The sequence below is a fragment of the Canis lupus genome, chromosome 13 (genome assembly GCF_011100685.1).
Source record: "Canis lupus familiaris isolate Mischka breed German Shepherd chromosome 13, alternate assembly UU_Cfam_GSD_1.0, whole genome shotgun sequence".
Lineage (NCBI taxonomy): Eukaryota > Metazoa > Chordata > Mammalia > Carnivora > Canidae > Canis > Canis lupus.
Genome location: NC_049234.1, coordinates 38,181,821 through 38,202,510, shown reverse-complemented (window position 1 = coordinate 38,202,510; position 20,690 = coordinate 38,181,821). Strand labels below are relative to the sequence as shown.

At 48.0% G+C, this 20,690-nt stretch overlaps 1 long non-coding RNA gene across 1 annotated transcript; it reads right to left on the bottom strand.

Annotated features, from left to right (window-relative positions):
• Positions 1–14,578: 14,578 nt before the first annotated feature.
• On the bottom strand, positions 14,579–16,899 carry LOC111098589. The gene is made up of 2 exons (XR_005368916.1): positions 16,839–16,899; positions 14,579–14,999 (listed from the first exon to the last, which is right to left on the bottom strand). It is a non-coding gene; the product is annotated as an uncharacterized LOC111098589 (long non-coding RNA).
• Positions 16,900–20,690: the final 3,791 nt, after the last annotated feature.

Below are 20,690 nucleotides of genomic sequence, written 5' to 3'. Positions count from 1 at the left end.
AGCCTCCTCCCTTCCGGCCCCCAAGTCCACGCCGTGCCCCTCGCATCTGGTTGGTGCCAGCCTCCAGGGATCTTTCTGGGAAAACCTCCAAGAGCAAGAGCAGCGCCCCTGAGCCATGGGGCCGGAGGCCACAACTGATGCTTTCCTGCCCGCTTTGCCCTGGGTGAGGGCCGCCGACCGAGACCCCGGTCCTTGGGCGTCTGAATCCGGGTTCCCGGCTCCTTGTCTGGCTCTGCCCTTTGGCCCCGCTTCCGTTTACAACAGGGCGTGGGGATAAACGCCCAGTCGCCGTGTCCCGGCCAGGTGGCAGCCACAGTGAGCCCCCTGTCGCAGGTCCCTGGCCGCCGGCTCTCTGGCGCTGCTGCTCCTCCTGGGCGCTGCTGCTCCTCCTGGGCCTGATGGTCTCACACGGCCCCCGGTGCAGTCCTGGGAAGCGCACATGCCCCAGTGGGCCCCGGTGAGCGTGCTGGGTGGGCCGCAGCTTCCACCCCTGGTTCCCAGACCCAGGTCCCCCCTCCTGGGGCCACTGAGGCAAGAAACCAGCCCCATCCTGAGGGACGGCACTGCCCGGCCAGCAGCGTCTGTGGGGTCCTGGTCCAGGCGCCCAGGCCACGTCGGCAGTGGGACCCAGGCAGGCCGAGCCCAAAGCGCCTGGAGCACAGGTGGCCTGAAGGTGACTGTCGGCCGGGCCACCTCACCCAGCAGCAGCCCCACAGCTTCTGCAGGGACCTGGTCGTTGGATTAAAAGGGCAGACGGTGCGCAGCAGCCTTGCTGACCCCTGCCGGTTGCAACCGGGAGGCTATATTTTATATTTATGAGGCTGCGGGGCCTGGGAGGAGCTGGATCAGCCCGCAGCGACCCTGACCCGCGTGCCCCCGTAGAGACCCGTGTCCAAGCACGCTCACCCTCTGAGGTCCTGAGGTCAGGACTCGGCGCACAGATGGGGCTACGGCTCACCCCGCTCTTGGCCCGGAGAGCCGTGCCCTTGGGTGCGGCCTGCGTGGCAGCCACGCTGACGTCACCCACCTGCTACCAGAGAGCAGCCTGGGCCCAGTGGCCCACGGGCACTGGGAGCACAGTACACTTCCCAGGCCGCACCCCACCCCAGCCGTCAGGTCTGTTCCCCAGACGCAGAGCCTGTGGTGGTCGCTCGGGTGCGTCTGGCTTATGGAAGTCGTGCTGTCGGGGGCTGTGAGGACGGCCGGGCCAGGGCCCGTGTCCAGCTGTGGGCTGCCCATAGCTGGTACCACGGCCACCTCCCAGCCATTCATTCACTTGAGAGTGAGCACGAGCAGGCCGAGGAGCAGAGGGAGACGCCGCCACCCCGCTGAGCAGGGAGCCCGAAGCGGGACTCAATCCCGGGACCCCGGGGTCATGACCTGAGCTGCAGGCAGGCGCTTCACCCACGGAGCCCCCCAGGCGCCCCCAGGATTTCACCTGAGAGGTTGCTTCTCCAGCGACAGGGACCTGAGCTGCGACCCTCCGCATTGGTCATTGGCCAGTGGCTGCCCCGGGTGAGCACGCCGATCCCGTGAGGGGGTCTGAGGACGGCCGGCAGCGTCTGCGTTAACGGTGACAACAGCAGCGACGCGATAGGCCTCGGCGTCCGGCAAACGCCTCCCACCATAAGGTTCCCAGGTAAATCCTAACGAATATGTCCTCAGATACCTGAGGTCACAAAACAGAGAAGGAGATTCCCCGGGGGGTGGGGGGTGGGGGACAAGACTTTGGAGCACAGCCGGCACTTCCCTGGACTGTTTGTTGACTCTGGGAACCCAGAGCCTCAAGTCTGAACAGGTCCTGGGATGCAGAGCGACCTGCACGAGCCGAGGTTCTGGGTGAAATCTGGGTCCTCCTCAGTCTACACGTGGTGAACACATGCACCAGGGAAACCCTGCCGCTGGCAGATGGTGCCAGAAAGGAAACCCCCCAGCCTCAGTCTGGGTACTGCAGGAAGAGCTTCTACTGGAGACATATGCACACATATGTTGTCAGCCCAACGTGGAGCCTGATGCGGGGCTTGAACCGGCGACCGTGAGCCCGGGACCTGAGCTGAGATCAAGAGTGGGCTGTTTAGCGGACTGAGCCACCGGGCGCCCCTTGCACTGCATATTCATAATCCAGGTCTTCCCCCTGCGTATTTGGGGGAACCACATGCGGAGACACTAAGTCAGCACGGCCCCTGATGGATGACGAGCTGGTGCGGGGCGTGAGCCCACACGCCTTCTCTGCAGGTCTCGTCCCCGGGATGTCACAGGATGCCCAGAGCACACGCTGGGCCCCCCGAACGCCATCTCACCATTCAAAAGCAAGAGAGTGGAAATGTGGTGCGTCTGCCAGTTAGAGCCCCGACAGGAAGCGGGGTGCTGGCGAGAGTTTAAGGAAGGGATGGTTTACACAGATGTGGGCGGGGGAGGCCGGCGGTGCGGGAGGGCCACCCGAGCTGGCCGCCACACGTCCTCCATCCTGGCGGAAAACTGCCGGTTCTGTTTTGATAGAATGGATCTCTTTTCCCTGTTCCCAAGGGTGCTTTTTCTTCTGTTTACGTGCCTGGTTTTGTAAAGTCCCCGGTGACAATAGGACAAACTTTATCATCAAAACATCTGACCCCAGTCAGGGAACATGCAGGGGCTTGGAAGTTCTAGAAGCCCAGCGAAATTGTCGCAGCCTGGTCAGGGAGGCAATCGGGCTGCCCCAGACCCGGGGCCGTGGCAGCAGGTAATTCTTCAGTGTGAGGGATGGACCAAGGTGTGCTCCAGCCGGGGCCAGTGCCCCTGGGATATGTGGGTGTCATGGTTCAGGGACTGAGAAGCTGAGCCTCTCGGCCCTGTGGGGACCATGCCCGCTGATGGCAGAGGGCCTGGCACGGGAGACGGGAGGCCTACAGGCCCACGTGCCCAGTGAGCACGCATCCACCTGCTGAGGACCTCTCCGGGCAGCTCCACACGTGTGGGCGGCGCCTTGGTGGCAGCACAGGCGTGGCAGGCAGGACCCAGGTTCCTATCTCCTGAACTCTGACCCCTTCAGGTTCCCCCTCCAGGGCCCGGTGATAGCAGTGTGCCCAGGCTCCGCCTCCCCAGGCCCAGCCCAGATGAGCTGTCCTGGTTTCCGGGCCGCAGCTGTTGCAGCTGACCCCCGTATTCAGCCCAGCCCACGTTTCCCCAGCAGGCCCCACCTGGAACCGACCGCCCTGTGAGCCCTGGACTTCAGGGGGTGACGGGAGAAGAGCGGAAGCCGCCAGCCTTCCTTCCAGGCAGAGAGGCCAGCGGCTCAGGCAACTGTGGCTGCCCAGGGCGGAGGCCGGGAGTCCCCTGGAGGAGGCCTGGCCTTCACCGAGCCTATGCTTTGGCCTCCAGGCCCCAGTGGCATCTCAGCTCCTGTCCCAACAGGACATCTGTTCCACAGACCCAACGTGAAGCAAGAGAGTGCCACCCAAGCAAGACAATCGGCCGCCCTGGGCACTCCGGGCCCAAAACTACGGCAGCTCCCACGAAGCCAGTCCCCGGAAGGGATGGGGCTTCTGTGATCTACTGACAAGGGGCTTCTTGCTCCGCTCGGCTCTCAGGATGTGCGACTTCACAATATGACACGTTGGAAGATGGGACAATCTTAGTATCCGTAAAGAAAACAGGGGCTTGAATCCACCAGTTAAAAAAAAAAAAAAATGAGTTGCTCATCTTCAGAGGATACTGGAACCATCTTACTGCACTCCTACGTATACCAGTTTCAATATTGATAAGTAATGCAAGCGAGTCACACCTTGGGAGGTGCAAGGGCAGGACGGCCAGGGATGCAGCCTCCACTAAGACGGCAGTCGCTCTGGGAGAGTCTGTCTGGGGGAACCACTAATGGGAATCTGGAGTCTGCTGAGGGTTTGTAACCTCCAGGGAAGGACTTAGATGGTACCATGTGGTTAAATTAGGTCAATATGAGCTCTTCGCACCGGAGTGGCTACTCATCCCCCACCCGTCTCAGGCAGGAGCACATGTCCCCCTGGAGCATCGTGCACACAGCTCTCAGGATCCCGGCTGGACAAAAGGATCCGGTCCTCCAAATATTGAGGATCTGTGCTCTGATCGCTAATGGCTGCTTCTGATCACATAGATGCTGACAGAGAGGGGGAGGCTCTTGCTGCACCCCCCACACTGATGCCAGCCCCTCCCCCTCTGGCTGAAGTGACTTCCAGGGGATTTAAAGGGCTGGAACCAGGGTGTCTGGGTGGCTCAGGTGGCTGGAGCGTATGACTCGGTTTCGGCTCAGGTCGCGATCTCAGGGTCGTGAGATTGAGCCTCTCATGCTCAGAAGAGTCTGCTTGAGATTCTTTCTCTCCCTCTGTCCCTCCCACCCCTCTAACATAAATATATAAATCTTTAAAAAAGTAAAAAAGGGCTGGCACCCATTCCTTCAACTTTATTTTCCTCTTTTATCCCTTTTGGAAGCCAAACATTACAGACTAGGACATTCAAAAGCAACTGCATATAAGAGGAAAGTTAGAAAGTGACCATCAGGATGCCTGGGTGGCTCAGCGGTTAAGCACCTGCCTTCGGCCCAGGGCGTGATCCTGGAGTCCCAGGATCGAGTCCTACATCTGGCTCCCTGCATGGGGCCTGCTTCTCCCTCTGCCTGTGTCTCTGCTTCTCTGACTCTCATGAATAAATAATAAATAAAATCTTAAAAAAAAAAAAAAGTGACCACTCAGGCACAGTGAAAGGAACAGCCTCAGGAAAGAGCAAATAAAACCTTAAGGTTACCCCTCATACTAATCCTTAGCACAGAGACAGCTAATAATACAGCTAATAATAAAAAGATAATAAACAGCAAACCTTGGGGAAAGAGGAGAATCTGATTTCTGGAGTTACCACATTATTAAATTCAAATATCCAGTCTTCAACAGAAAAATCAGAAAGCACACCAAAAAATAGGGAAGCATCCTCATTCAAAGGAAAAAATGTCAACAGAAACTGTCCCTGAAAAAGAACTGAGGGCAGATCTACTATACAAAGATTTTATTTTATTATTTTTTATTGGGACCTTCTATATTTTATTATTAAAAAATCCATACATGCTATGGAGCCATTAAAAATACTTACAACCTCATGATGACACAGAAAATACTCATGTCATAATCCCATTAATAGTATGAAAGTGTTATAACCTACTTTATATCCTCACCCGATTTCCTCTACAATCCACATGTGTTTTTCTTCCTTTCCTCGACAGGGGACTGTACCTGTCAAGGTCACCAGTGACCTTCACCTCATCAGATCCAGCAGCTACTTTCCTAGTCTCAGCTTCCAGCATAGTTGACCCCTGGTTCTTCTGTGCCAAGACTGGTCCATATCTACCTCACTGGCTCTATCCACCCCATTCCCCTTCCAGTCTACTGGAATGTTGGAGAACCCCAAGGTCCAACGGGATCCTCTTCTCTTCTTCATCCTCCTTTCATCACTCTCTCCCTAAATGATCACAACCAGTTCCATGGCTTTGAATTCTCTACATGGTTCAGTGAAGAGTATTTCAGGCATTTAAGTCACACCTCCAGCTCTGACCCCTACACTGACCTCTGGACAGGAATGTATTCAGTTGTCTACTCAACATCTCTTCTTGTCTAAGACGTAAACATCTTGGACTAAATACTTCCAAACAGAATTATTATTATGTCTGTCTTGTTCAGCTCACAGAACAGGGCATGGCCTGTAGGAGATTCTCAAGAAATAGTTGCTGAATGAGTAAGTGAAAAAAATAAACACACATACAACTATTTGTTGTACAATTATGTTTCACAACATAAGAGGAAAAACACCAAAATATTAACTGTTTGCACATGAAATTATTAAACTTTTGGAACGCCTGGGTGGCTCAGCTGTTGAGTGTCTGCCTTCAGCTCCAGGGCATGATCCCAGGATCCGGGATTGAGTCCCGCATCAGGCTCCTTGCGAAGAGCCTGCTTCTCCCTCTGCCTGTGTCTCTGCCTCTCTCTGTGTGTCTCTCATGAATAAATAAATAAAACATTTAAAAAAATAAATTATAAAACTTTTTTCTTCCTTAAGCTCCTTTTCCTTTTTTCAACTTTATTTAGATGGTAGTAGTTAAGACTATCAGACTGATGCTTGGAGACTTCTGCTAGACTGCCACATACCAGGGCACATCCCCACTTTCATCATATGCCAAAGGGGTTTAAAAATAGGCACTGGATGTTATATTATATGTTGGCAAATTGAATTCAAATTTTAAAATGTAAAAAAGGGACACCCGGGTGGCTCAGCGTTTGGGTACCTACTTTCAACTTGGGTCGTGATCCCAGGATCTGGAATCGAGTCCCACATCAGGGTCCCTGCATGGAGCCTGCTTCTCTCTCTGTCTGCATCTCTGCCTCTCTCTCTGTCTCTTGTGAGTAAATAAATAAATCTTACAAAAAATGTAAGAAATATAAATAAAAAAGAAAAATGCTCCTTAGTTATGTTCACTAAGCATTCACAATGTACTTAACTATGAAATTATTGATGTGAAGAGCTTTACACAGTGCAGGGGACATAGTGAGGGTAATGGCTGTTAGTTGACAATGCTGACAGGCATGTTTTCTTTTATAATAAAAACACATTTTGGGGGGATCCCTGGGTGACTCAGCAGTTTGGAGCCTGCCTTTGGCCCAGGGCATGATCCTGGAGTCCCGGGACTGAGTCCCACGTCAGGCTCCCGGCATGGAGCCTGCTTCTCCCTCCTCCTGTGTCTCTGCCTCTCTCTTTCTCTCTGTGTCTATCATAAATAAAAATAAATAAATAAATCTTTTTTTTAAAAAAAGCACATTTTTTCTTATAGAGCTTTCCTGAAAGAAGAAAAAGAAATCCACACCAGTACCCACATCAGCTGCCTGCCCACTGCCCTGCTGGGGTCCCCGAGAGGCTGTCTATAAAATCTTTATATAGATTTTAAAATGATGTATGAATAAAATGGAGATAACAAAGAGAGAAAATCTAAAGAGGAGCTAAAGAAAAAGTCTGGAGCTGAAAAATACAATAACTGACATGAAAAAATTGCTAGAGGGAGACAAAGGCAGACTTGAGCAGGCACAGCAAAGAGCCAGCAAACGTGACGAGAGGATGGTAGGAATTACCGAGTCTAAAGAACAGAAGAATAAAAATTGAAGTGAGCCTAAGGGACTTGTGGGACATCACCAAACAGATGAACGTATACATCATAGGATCCTAGGAGAGTGAGAGGGAAAGAGACAGAGAATATTTGAAGAAATGGTGGCTTAGAACATTCCAAGTTTGATGAAAGACACAAATATGAACATCCAAGAGGCTCAACAACCTCCAAGCTAAGATGAACCCACAGAAACCCACAGAAACTCACATAGGGACACAGTATAATCAAAACTTCAGAAGGGGGGATCCCTGGGTGGCGCAGCGGTTTGGCGCCTGCCTTTGGCCCAGGGCGCGATCCTGGAGACCCGGGATCGAATCCCACGTCAGGCTCCCGGTGCATGGAGCCTGCTTCTCCCTCTGCCTGTGTCTCTGCCTCTCTCTCTCTCTCACTGCGTGCCTATCATAAAAAAAAAAAAAAAAAAAAAAAAAAAAAAAAAAAAAAAAAACTTCAGAAGGAAAAGACAAACAGAATTTTGGAAGCAACAGGAGAGAAGCAGCTCATCACATCCAACTGGTCCCCAATAAGATAAGGAGCAGATTTCTCATCAGGAACTTCGGAGTAATATCCAAAGTATTAAGAAGAAAAAAAAAGTCAACTAAGAATCTTATTTCCACCAAAACTGTTCTTTAAGAGTGACGGAGAAATTAGCACATTCCCATATACACAAAAACTGAGGGAGTTCATTACCATTAGGCCTGCCCTGAAAGAACTCGAAGGAGTTCTGCAGGGTGAAATGAAAGGACACATTAATATGATAAAAGAAATTCCCTCGTGATCATCTCAATTGATGTAGAGAAAACCATTAGACAAAAATTCAGCACCCTTTCACATTGAAAACACCCAACAAATGGAGTAAAAGAAAACTGTCTCAACTTAATAAAAGCCATACTTGAAAAACCCATGGCAAACATTGTACTCAATGGTGAAATACTGAAAGCTTTTCCTCTAAGATCAGAATAAAGCAAGGATATCTGCTTTTATTATCTCTCTTTGATATAGTACTGGAAATTCTAGCCAGAGCAATTAGACAAGAAAAAGAAATAAAAGGCATCTAAATTGGAAAGGGAGAAGTAAACTCATCTCTGTTTGCAGAAAATATGGTCTTATATGTGGAAAAACTTAATGATTGCACACACACACACACACACACACACACACACAACCCTGTTAGAACTAGTGAATCCATTCAGTGAAGTAGCAGGACACAAAGTCAACACGCAAAAATTCGTTGTGTTTCTGTATACTAATAAAGAACAATCTGAAAAGGAAATTACAAAACAATCCCATTTACAGAAGCACCAAGAAGAATAAAAGACTTCAGAATTAACCAAGGTGAAAAACAAGGAAAAATACAAATTATTGCTCATAGAAATTAAAGAAGATGTAAAAAATGGAAATGCATTCATGCTCATGGATTGGAAGACTTACTCTTATGAAAATGTCAATACTACCCAAATGGTCTACAGATTCAGTGCAATCCCTACCAAAATCCTTATCACAATTTTTACAGAAATAGAAAAACTCATCCTAAAATTACATGAAATCTCAAGGGAACCCAAATAGCCAAAACAATCTTGAAAAAGAGGCGGGAGGACTCACACTTCCTGATTTCAAAACATACTAACAACCTACTGTAGTGGAAACAATATGGTAATGGCATAAAGACAGATGTACGGACCAAAGGAATAGAATAGAGAGTCCAGAAGTAAACCTTCACATATGTGATCAAATGATTTTTGTCAAGGATGCCAAGACCACTCAATGGAGAAAGGACAGTCTTTCCAACAAATTGTGCTGGAAAACTGGGCATCCCTGTGCAAAATAATGATGTTAGGCCCTTAACTCGCATCATATATAAAAATTAACTCAAAATGGACCAAAGATTTAAGACCCCAAACCATAAGACTGTTAGAATAAAAACAGAACAAATGATTCATCACTTTGGATCTGGCAGCGATTTCTTGGTTACAGTTAACAAAAGAAAAAGTAAACAAACGGGCCTGCATGAGAACTTAACATTTTTGCGTGTCAATGGATGTTATCCACAGAGTGAAAAGGCAACCCACAGAACGGGAGATAACATTTGCAAATCACGTATATGATGAAGGATTAGTATCCAGAATATGTAGAGAACTCCTCCAACCACAACCACAAGCAACCTGGTCCAACGATGGGCGGAGGGCTTGAACACAAGATGTCCGAATGGCCAACAGGCACACGAGAAGGTGCTCAATCATCAGGGAAGGTGATCATCAGCGAAACCCAAATCAAAACTAGGATTAGATACCACCTCACGGCCATGAGGATGACTACTAAAATAAAATAAAATAGGGACGCCTGGGTGGCTCAACGGTTGAGCATCTGCCTTTAGCTCAGGTCTTGACCCTGGGGTCCTGGGATCGAGTCCCACGTAGGGCTCCCCGTAGGGAGCCTGCTTCTCCCTCTGCCTGTGTTTCTGCCTCTCTCTGTGTCTCCCATGAATAAATAAATACAATCTTAAAAAAATAATAAAATGATATAAAATAAAATGCATAACAAGTGTGGGCAAGGCTAGGGAGTGCCCGAACACCCCTTGTGCACTGCTGCTGGGAGGGAAGGTGCCAGAATGACGGTGGGAAACCCTACGGCATTTCCTCAAAGTATCAATGATATAGTGACCATAGGATCCTGCCTTTCCACCCGCGGGCGTTGATGCCAAGGAATTGAAAGCGAAGACTTGAGTAGGTACCTGTGCACCCGCATTCCCAGCAGCGATATTCCCAGTAGCTGAAAGATGGAAGTGACACAAGTGTCCATCGACGGAGGAGTGGGCAGGCAAAGGGTCCAGTGTATGCGGGACGTGATTCAGCCGTCACCGGCAAGGACCTTCTGACACGTAATCATGGGCGAGCTTTGAAGACACTGTGCTCTGCGAGATAAGCCAGCCTGGGAAGACAAATGCCATACAATTCGCGAATAGGAGGCACGCAAAGTGACAGAGACAGCAAGTGGCAGGGTGACCAAGGGTTGGAGGACGTGACCGTTTGGACTTCGTGTTTAATGTGTATTGTTCCAGTTTTACAAGATGGAAAGGGTTCTGCAGAAGGACAGTGGTGATCGGCTGCATGCCGGGCACGTGTAGGATCTGCGGAAGCCAACCCTTAAAAGTGGTGAAGGTGAAGGCCGCCTGGGGGCTCAGTGCGAGAAGCTCCTGCCTTCGGCTCGGTCATGATCTGGGGTCCCAGGACCGAGCCCCACATTGGGCTCCCTGCTCAGCAGAGCCTGACTCCCCCTCTTCTTCCCGCCCCTGCTCTCTCTCACTGCCACGGTCTCTCTCTGTCAAATAAATAAATAGAATCTTTAATTTTTTTTAAAGATTCTATTTATTTATTTACGATAGACATAGAGAGAGAGAGGCAGGCTCCATGCCAGGAGCCCGACGCGGGACTCCATCCTGGGACTCCAGGACCGCGCCCGGGGCCAAAGGCAGGCGCCAAACCACTGAGCCACCCAGGGATCCCCTAGAATCTTTTTTATAAACATAAATTTTATGTATATTTTACTGCAACAACAACAAAAGGAAATGTAACAATTCTTTTTTTTAAGATTTTATTTATTCATGAGAGACAGACAGAGAGAGAGAGAGAGAGAGAGAGAGGCAGAGACCCAGGCAGAGGGGGAAGCAGGCCTCATGCAGGGAACCCAATGTGGGACTCTATCCCGGGACCCCAGGATTACACCCTCGGCCGAAGGCGAAGCTAAACCACTGAGCCACCCGGGCTGCCAGAAAATATAACAATTCTTTAAAAATTGGAAATAAGCTAAACATCTTACAATTGGAGATTAATTAAATCAGAATGAAAAAAAAGAGCCAAGCGCCTATCCTGCTTTTCCTATGCAAACGAGACTCTGGGTCAGCAAATAGCGGGGAAGGGCGTTTCTGGCCGCAGAAATACCCCAGCCAGTGGGCAAGGTCGACCCCACGGACCTCGGACCTCGCAACAGAAACACAAAGACCCAGTCCGCGTCACCCACATCCCGTCTGATGCGTTTCCGAGGCTTCTGGGCGTCCCCCCACCCGCACAGCAGGAGGCCCCCGGGGCAGTGGGGCGAACTGCTGACCCGCTGGGCTTCGTCCCCCAAGGGGGAGGCCCAGCCTCTGGGGCTCTAGCTTAGGGAACCACAGGCCAGTGGACATAGGGGAGCCGGGAGATTGGGGGAAGCCCTCTCCCCTCACCCCGGAAAAGGGGGGACCTGTGTGGCAGGTCTGGAGCGGGGCAGGTGGAAGCATGGGCCGCCACCCCCCCGCCCCGACGGCGCTGGGCTGCTCGCCGCCCCCGACCCGCGCACCCTGCGGGGACCACCTGCACGCCTGTGAGAGCGGGGGCGCTGGGGAACCTGCCAGGGGGTGGCGGCGTCTGTGTGGGAAAGACTGCACTGAGGGAGTTCCCTCCGTGCGGTCCTCCCCTCCGACTGGTCCTCCCCGTCGACTCCTCCGTCTGTCTTTGTGACTGGCCCTTGGCCAGGCGGGGAGCACAGTCACTGTGAGAGCATTGCTATTTCTTTTTCTTTCTTTTTTTTTTTAATTTTTATTTATTTATGATAGTCACAGAGAGAGAGAGAGAGGCAGAGACACAGGCAGAGGGAGAAGCAGGCTCCATGCACCGGGAACCCGACGTGGGATTCGATCCCGGGTCTCCAGGATCGCGCCCTGGGCCAAAGGCAGGCGCCAAACCGCTGCGCCACCCAGGGATCCCTATTTCTTTTTCTTTTAAAGATTTTATTTATTGATTCATGAGAGACCCAGAGACACAGCGAGGCGGAGACCAAGGCAGAGGGAGAAGCAGGCTCCACGCAGGGAGCCCCGACACGGGACTCGATTCCGGGACCCGGGGTCACGCCCTGGGCTGGAGGCAGACGCCCGACCGCTGAGCCACCCGGGCGTCCCGAGGGAGCATGTCCCCTAAGGAGGGGCATCGTGTCACAGACCTCCTTCTTCATTTAGACAGCTGTTTCTGTCTTCTCACGATGGTTTCGCGGCCCGGCGCTGTTGGCAAAGGCAGGTGTTGCCACGGGACCTCCCAGCAGATGGCGGCCCAGGGCCTTGCTCCAAGCGCCAACGGGCCTCCCGAGTGGGAGGGTGCGGGCCGCGGCGATGCTGCAAGCACACCAGCCCTCCGGGAACAGAACCCGTCAGGAAGCAAAAGGACTTCCAGGGCTGCCCCCTGTTGCGCCCAAGATTGCGACACCGATGCAAACACACGAGGGTTTATTTACAAGCTCGGGCTTGGGTCCAAGTGCACCCCACACAGCGGAGCAGGGACTTGGACCCCGAGACTAAGAGGCGTAGCAGCTTTATAGGGGCCAGTGGCCCATGGGATACGCAGAAAGTTGCAGTCATGTCGGTCCACACGCAGGTGGCCGATTGAATTACATCTTACCCTATAGTATCCATTTGAGCTCGCCTATTTGGTCAGAATTGGCATGCAGTTTTGGCGGGCACAAAGCAGGGTTACATTGTTATGAGCAGATTTCTGATTAGGGTGTGCCCAGCGGTTTGACTAGGGTGGGGCAGCGCCTTAAGCAATAAGCAGGTCATGTGAGGGTCATAGGGGAGGTTGGGGGGGTAGCACAAAATGGAATCAGTCCTGCTCTGCTTGTCCAGGGGTAGGGGATTTTTGTTAAATTTCCTGGGTCCCCCCCCCCCCGCCCACCGCAGCCCTGAGCAGGGCTGCCGGCTCACCTCCAGCGACATCATCCCAGCAGGGGGCTGTGGGACACTTCTTTTTTTATTCTTTTTTTATATTTTATTTTTTTATGATAGTGAGAGAGAGAGAGAGAGAGGCAGAGACACAGGCAGAGGGAGAAGCAGGCTCCATGCACCGGGAACCCGACGTGGAATTCGATCCCGGGTCTCCAGGATCGCGCCCTGGGCCAAAGGCAGGCGCCAAACTGCTGTGCCACCCAGGGATCCCTGCGGGACACTTCTTAAACACGGTTTCTTCCAAATGGTGAAATTGAGGGGAAAAAACCCTAAAAGCTTGTTATTTCATAAAACATAACACTCAAAAGATTTTGTTTTTATTTCAACTTCTTCGGGCACAGAGAATGCCAGGTGATGAGTGTGGCTGCAAAGTGTGTCTCAGTGAAGGCGAAGATGTAATGTGCACGTCAGTAATGATATGGAACATTCGGGCTTTTTCAAAAGTGTAAAAAAGGGCAGCCTGGGGGCCCAGCGGTTTAGTGCTGCCTTCAGCCCGGGGTATGATCCTGGAGACCCGGGATCGAGTCCCACGTCGGGCTCCCTGCGTGGAGCCTGCTTCCCCCTCTGCCTGTGTTTCTGCTTCTCTTTCTCTCTGTGTCTCATGAACAAATAAATAAAATCTTTTAAAAAATGTGTAAAAAATTAGTGGATTAAAGAGTATGATTTAGGTGTTTGCTGCTATCAGTTGCTCACACATAGGTGTCTCCCATGTAATGTCAAGAATCTACTCCTAAAAATCAGACATTTTCCACAAAATACCAGTTAGGAGTCTATTTCAAGTGGGGAAAATTGCAATGTAACTAAAAACCAGTATAACGTTGGTGTGTAAGTAACACATATAAGCGAATGTAAAATGCAAACACTTCCCTCCTTGAGTCTGGGGCAGAGCACGGTGCTTACACATCCGTCTGCAGGAACGAGGCTTCTTTCTGCCCCAGGCCTGGCCCAGGCAGGCACACGCTGGTTTGTTCACCCCTGAGCTGTGCAAACGCCCTCATCTGATTACCATCCTCCGTCCATTGTTTCTGAGACGGGCCTCAAGATTTCCCCCACACATTATTTTTTCAAGATTTTATTTATTTGAGAAAGAGAGAGCGAGCATGAGTGGGATGGGAGGAGCGGCAGAGGGACAGTGAGAAGCAGACTCTCAGCTGAGCAGAGACCCTGACACGGAGCTCGATCCCAGGACCCCAGATCATGACCTGAGCCGAAGGCAGATGCTGAGCTTAACCGACTAAGCCACCCGGGTGCCCCTCTCCACACATTGTTTTGGTAAAGTTCTTTCATTGATTTGGGGGGATAGAAATATAAAAGGTTCTCGTGTAAATATTGGTGGAAAGAAAATTGAGAGATCCATATTAAAACCCAGAAATGTTTTTTTAAGCTTTTATTTGAGACAGAGATAGCACGAGAACACAAGTGGGGGGACGGGGAGAGGGAAAAACAGGCTTCCCGCTGAGCATGGGGCCCAACACCGGCTGCGTCCCAGGACCCTGGGATGGTGACCTGAGCCGAAGGCAGACGATTAACCTACTGAGCCACCCAGGCGCCCCCAAACCAAGAAGTTTTCAATGTCAGAAATGTTACCCTTGTAGGTGTCCGTAGGCCGTGCCAGGGCTCGGTTCAGGTTTTAACGAGGCAATATCTAGGGTTTGGAAGACCATCCAAACAACTATACACCTGGGAAAAGGTGAATATTTTTTATTTTGCAGAAATCATAGCAAAATCCAGTAACATGATGCCAGGCCATTTATGCAGGATATAATCACCAATACCAAATGCTGTTACTCATTATTTAGAGAATAAACTACAAAACTGAATACTTAGAATTATGGTAAATGGGATGCATATGATGGTTTTCACTCAAGTGAGTAGTCACCAATTCCACTCCATCTTCGACCACACAGGAGGGCTGCATGGCCTGGTCCCTCTGTGGTGAGCTGATACCATGTGACCAGCACTTTCTAGTGGACACTTTCTAATGAGGTGTGAGAGGAAGTGGCACCTGCATCTTCATGCCAGAGCACGTGATTGCCAGAGGTCTCTTTCCCTCAGCCAGGAAGACCAGAAATATTCCAGATAATGGTCATTTCATCAGCAAGGATCCTGAAATGAAGATGGCAGTGTCAGCCAGTTCACTTATTATGACTGAGAATACATTTACAAAAAGGAAACGAGGAACAACTCAAGTATCCGTTGACAGATGAATTGATACACAAAACTGGGTATGCACACACAAGGACTATCAGCCTTTAAACAGAATGAAATTCTGATATATGTCACAATTTGAAAGAACCTTAAAGTCATTGTGGTCAATGTGAAGTAATCCAGACTCGAGAAAACAAACACTGCATGATTCCTCTCGTATGAGGTACCTGGAGTAGTCACATAGGTAGGGACAGAATGTAGGACCATGACCACCAGGGCCTGGTGGTGGGGCGGAACTTGGGGATTTATGGTTTAATGGGTCCAGAATTTCACCGAGGGATGATAAAAAAAGCTCGGGAGATGAACAGTGGCAATGGCTGTACAAGAATGTGAACGAGGGCAGCTCTGGGGCTCGGCGGTTTAGCACCTGCCTTTGGCCCAGGGCATGATCCTGGAGACCCAGGATCGAGTCCCACGTCAGGCTCCCTGCATGGAGCTTGCTTCTCCCTCTGCTTGTGTCTCTGCCTCTCTCTGTGTCTCTCATGAATAAATAAATAAAATCTTAAAAAAAAAAGAATATGAATGAATTCAATGCCACTGATCCATACACTTTAAAATGGTTAAGATGGTAAATTTTGTGTTTTACACATTTTATTTTTTTTACATTTTATTTTTTAAAAAGATTTTATTTATTTATTCATGAGAGACAGACAGAGAGAGAGAGAGAGAGAGAGAGGCTGAGACACAGGCAGAGGGAGAAGCAGGCTCCATACAGGGAGCCTGATGTGGGACTCAATCCTGGATCCCAGGATCATGCCCTGGGCCAAAGGCAGGTGCTCAACCACTGAGCCACCCCGGCGTCCCTAAATTTTTTTTTTTAAGTTTTATTCATTTATGTAATCTCTATGCCCAATCTGGGGCTTGAACTCATGACCCCAAGACCAAGAGTTGCATGCTCCTTCCACTGAGCCAGCCAAGAACTCCTGAAAAAAAAATGTTTTTTTAAATTATCAAATAGAAATTCTGGAGTAGATTAGTATAATCACTGAGATAAAAATTCACTCTAGGGGCTCAACATCAAATTTGAGCAGAGAAAAGAATTATTGAAGTTGAAGATGCATCAATTGAGATTATCTCGTCTTAGAAACAGAAAAAGAAATTAAGAGAATTCTATATCCAGCAAAACCATTCTTCAAAAATGAAGAAAAACCTAAGACATTCTTAGTAATAATAAAGAAAAGCTGGGATAGTTTGTTGTCAGTGGACCCGACTTACAGGGAATACTGCAGGGAGTCCTTCAGGCTGAAATGGAGGGGCACTAGACAATCATTGAGTTTCACATGAAGAAATTCAAAGCCCCAGGAAAGGAGAGTGCAAAGATAAATAGAAGACACAGTGTAAGCATAGTTATTGTTTGTAACTGCCTTTTTTCCTCCTGACCTAAAGGACAACTACACGAGCAATATAAATCTAAGTTGGTGCTCACACAATATATAGAATGGTAATTTGTGACTATAACAGCAAAAATGGTGGAATTGAGCTATATAGGAGCAGTGCTTTAGAATGCTACTGAAGGGTAGTTGGTAATAATCCAAATTAGATTGTTATCAATTAAGATGATAATGATAATCCGCAGGGGCGACCACTCAGAAAATAGCTATTTTTTTAAAAAAAAAGACCTGGAGTGGATATTAATATCAGACAAAACAATATTTAAGACAAAAGTTATTACTAGAGACAAAGACATCTATGAAATGATAAAAGTGTCAATCCCTCAGGGTGTCTGGAGGGACTCACCATCTGACTCTTGATCTCAGCTCAGGTCTCAAGCTCAGGGTCATGAGTTCAAGCCCTCCATTGGGCTCCAGGCTGAACGTGGAGACTACTTAAAAAAAAAAAAAAAGGTGTCCATCCAGAAGACATGACATTTATAAACATATACGCACCCAACAATGGAGACTCAAAATACGTGAAGCAAAACCTGACAAAATTAAAGAAGAAACTGATAATTCGACAATAATAGTTGGAAGTGTCAATACCCAACTTTTGTAATACATAGAACAATTAGATGGAAGATCAGCAAAGAGAAGACCCAAACAACAGTATAAGTCAAGTAAATCTAAAGGACATAATAGAACATCCCACCCAACAACGAAAGCACGCGTAATCTTCTCAAGTGTATGTGAAACTCTCTCCAGGGCAGATCATAGGTTAGGCTGTAAAATAGGTCTCAATACATTTAAAAAGATTGAAATCATGCAAAAGATATTCTCTGACCAAAACAGAATGAAAGTACAAATCAAGGGAAAGCAAGAAATTTGGAACTCTCACACATCTGTGGAAATTAAACAGCACACTCCTAAAATACTAATGGTCAAAGAGGAAATTCCAAGGGAAATTAGAAAGTACATTGAAATGACTAAAAACAAAACCACAACATACCAAAGCTATGGGAAGCGGTAAAAGCAGTGCTCAGAGAAATTTATATCTTTAAACACCTGTACTGAAAAGATCAAACAACTCAAATTCATAACTAACCTTTCACCTTAAGAAACTAGAAAAGAAGAGTAAACTAAATCCAAACCCAAAGCAAGCAGAAAGATGGGAATAATAAGGAGGAGAGCAGAAACAGGGAAAAGGAAAACAGTAGGAGGGAAGCCCGGGTGGCTCAGCGGTTTAGCACCACTTCAGCCCAGGGCCTGATCCTGGAGACCCGGGATCGAGTCCCACATCAGGCTCCCTGCATGGAGCCTGCTTCTCCCTCTGCCTGTGTCTCTGCCTCTCTCTCTGTGTGTGTCTCTCATGAATAAATAAATAAAATATTTTTTTAAAGGAAAACAGTAGGAAAAAAGTCAATGAAACCAAAAGTTGCTTCTTTAAAAAGATACATAAAAATTGAAGAACTTTTAGCTAGCGTGGCCAAGAGAAAAAGACAAGACCAAAATCATTAAAATCACGTATGAGAAAGGGGACATCAGGGATCCCTGGGTAGCACAGCAGTTTGGCGCCTGCCTTTGGCCCAGGGCGCGATCCTGGAGACCCGGGATCGAATCCCACGTTGGGCTCCCGATGCATGGAGCCTGCTTCTCCCTCTATGTCTCTGTCTCTCTGTCTCTCTGTCTCTCTCTGTGTGTGACTATCATAAATAAATAAAAATTTAAAAAAAAGAGAAAGGGGACATCACTACTGACCTTATAGAAACAAAAATGATGATAAGGGACTACTATGAATGACTCTTTGCCAACCAATTATATGACCTTGATGGAACAAAATAATTCTTAGAAAGATATTAAACTAACTCAAGAAGAAATAGAAAATTTGAGCAGACCTGTAACACGTAAAGAGAGACAGCAATCTGGAATCTTCCCTCAATAAAAGCCCAGACAGATGGCTTCACTGCTGAATTCTACCAAAAGTTTAGAGAAGAATCAGTGCCAATTTGTCATAAACTCTTCCAGAAGGCGGAGACTTCCTAACTCATTCTAAGAGGCCGGTATTACCAAAGATATCACAAGAAAACTACAGACCGATATCCCGTAGAAACATGGATGCAAAAATTCTCCACAAAATATTAGCAAACTGAATCTACCAGTATATAAAAAGGATTATACACAGTGGGACTTATCCCAGGAGTGCACGGCCAGTTCAACAATTGAAACCTAATCAGTGTAACATGCCATATTAAATAAATCAAGGCAGGAAATCACAGGATCATCAACAGATAAAATAAAAGCATTTAACAAATGCAACATCCATTCATGATAAAAACGCTTAACAAACCAGCAGGAGTAGGGAAGTTCCTCTACCTGATAAAGGGCATCTAAGAAAAACCCCAGAGTTAACATCTGTCATACTCTCCTCCCAAGATCAGGAGCAAGACAAGGGTGCCAGCTCCCATGGCTCCTGTCCAACATTGTACTGGACATGCCAGCCAAGCAATTAGGCAAGAAAATAATCAAAAGGCATCCTGATTGGAGAGGAAGAAGTAAAAGTATTTCTATGTGCCGATGACATGATCTTATGCCTAGAAAACACTAGAAAGTGCACCAGAAAACTGGTATCTGTAATGAGTGAGTTTGGCAAGACTTCAGAATATAAGATCATCAGACAAAAATCAACTGCGTTTCAAAACAATCATGAACAATCCAAAAATGAAACCAAGAGGGGTGCCTGGGTGGCTCAGTCAGTTAAGCCACCGGCTCTTGATTTCGGCTCAGGGCGTGATCCTAGGGTCCTGGGATCGAGTCCCACATCGGGCTTCCTGCGTGGAGCCTGCTTCTCCCTCTGCCTGTGTCTCTGCCTCTCTGTGTGTCTCCAATGAATAAATAAATAAAATCTTTAATAAAATAAAATAACATAAAAATAAAAATTTACTAAAAATCCCTTAGTACAATGTACTACAAAGATTTAGAAACCTCCTACAGGGCAGCCCAGGTGGCTCAGCAATTTAGCGCCACCTTCAGCCCAGGGCGTGATCCTGGAGACCCGGGATCAAGTCCCACATCGGGCTCCCTGCATGGAGCCTGCTTCTTCCTCTGCCTGTGTCTCTGCCTCTCTCTCTCTCTGTGTCTCTCATGAATAAATAACTAAAATCTTTAAAAAATAATAAAATAAAATAAATAAAATAAAATAAAATAAAATAAAATAAAATAAAATAAAAACCTCCTACAAATCAATGGTATGGTTCTGGTATAAGGACAGACATACAGATCAGTGGAAAATAAGTGAGGCTCGATCAATTAATTTCGGACAAGGATGTGAAGATCATTCAGTGGGAAACAATAATCTTTTAACAAATGGAGCTAGGACAGCTGGATGTCCACATGCCAAAGAATGAGCTGGACACCCACCATACGTTATACACAGAAATTGACTCAAGACGGACCAAACACCTAAATTAAGAGCCAACCATTGAACTTTTAGAAGAAACATAGAAGTAAATTTCGGTTACCTTGAATTAAGAATTTTTTCTTACTGGGGCGCCCGAGTGGCTCAGCCAGATAAATGTCCGACTCTTGGTTTCCATTCAGGTCATGCGTGATCCTGGGGTGGTGAGATCGAGCCCTGTGTCTGGCTCCGTGCTCAGCCCAGAGTCTGCTTGAGATCCTCTCTCCCTCCTGCTCCCGGCTTGCATGTGCACTTTCTGTTCCTCTAAAATAAATAAATAACATCTTAAAAAAAAAAAAAACACACGACAATTTCTTACAAAGACACCAAATGCATAAGTAACCAGAAATGTTAGACGTCATCAAAACTAAAACTTCCTGTGCCTAAAGGTCACCATCTAGAAAGCAAGAAGACAATGCACATAACGGGAGAAAATATTTGGAAATCACTAGCTGATAGGGGACTTGTATTTAGAATCCATAAACAGCACTTATGACTCAACAGTAGAAAAGAAGCTTTTAATTTAAAAATTTTTTAATTTAATTTTTTTATTTATTCATGAGGGACACAGAGAGAGAGGCAGTGACACAGGCAGAGGGAGAAGCAGGCTCCACGCAGGAAGCCCGATGTGGGACTCGATCCCGGGACCCCAGGATGACATCCTGGGTGGAAGGCAGGCGCTAAACCACTGGGCCACCCGGACGTCCCAAAAGAAAACTTTTTTTTTTAATAATAAATTTATTTTTTATTGGTGTTCACTTT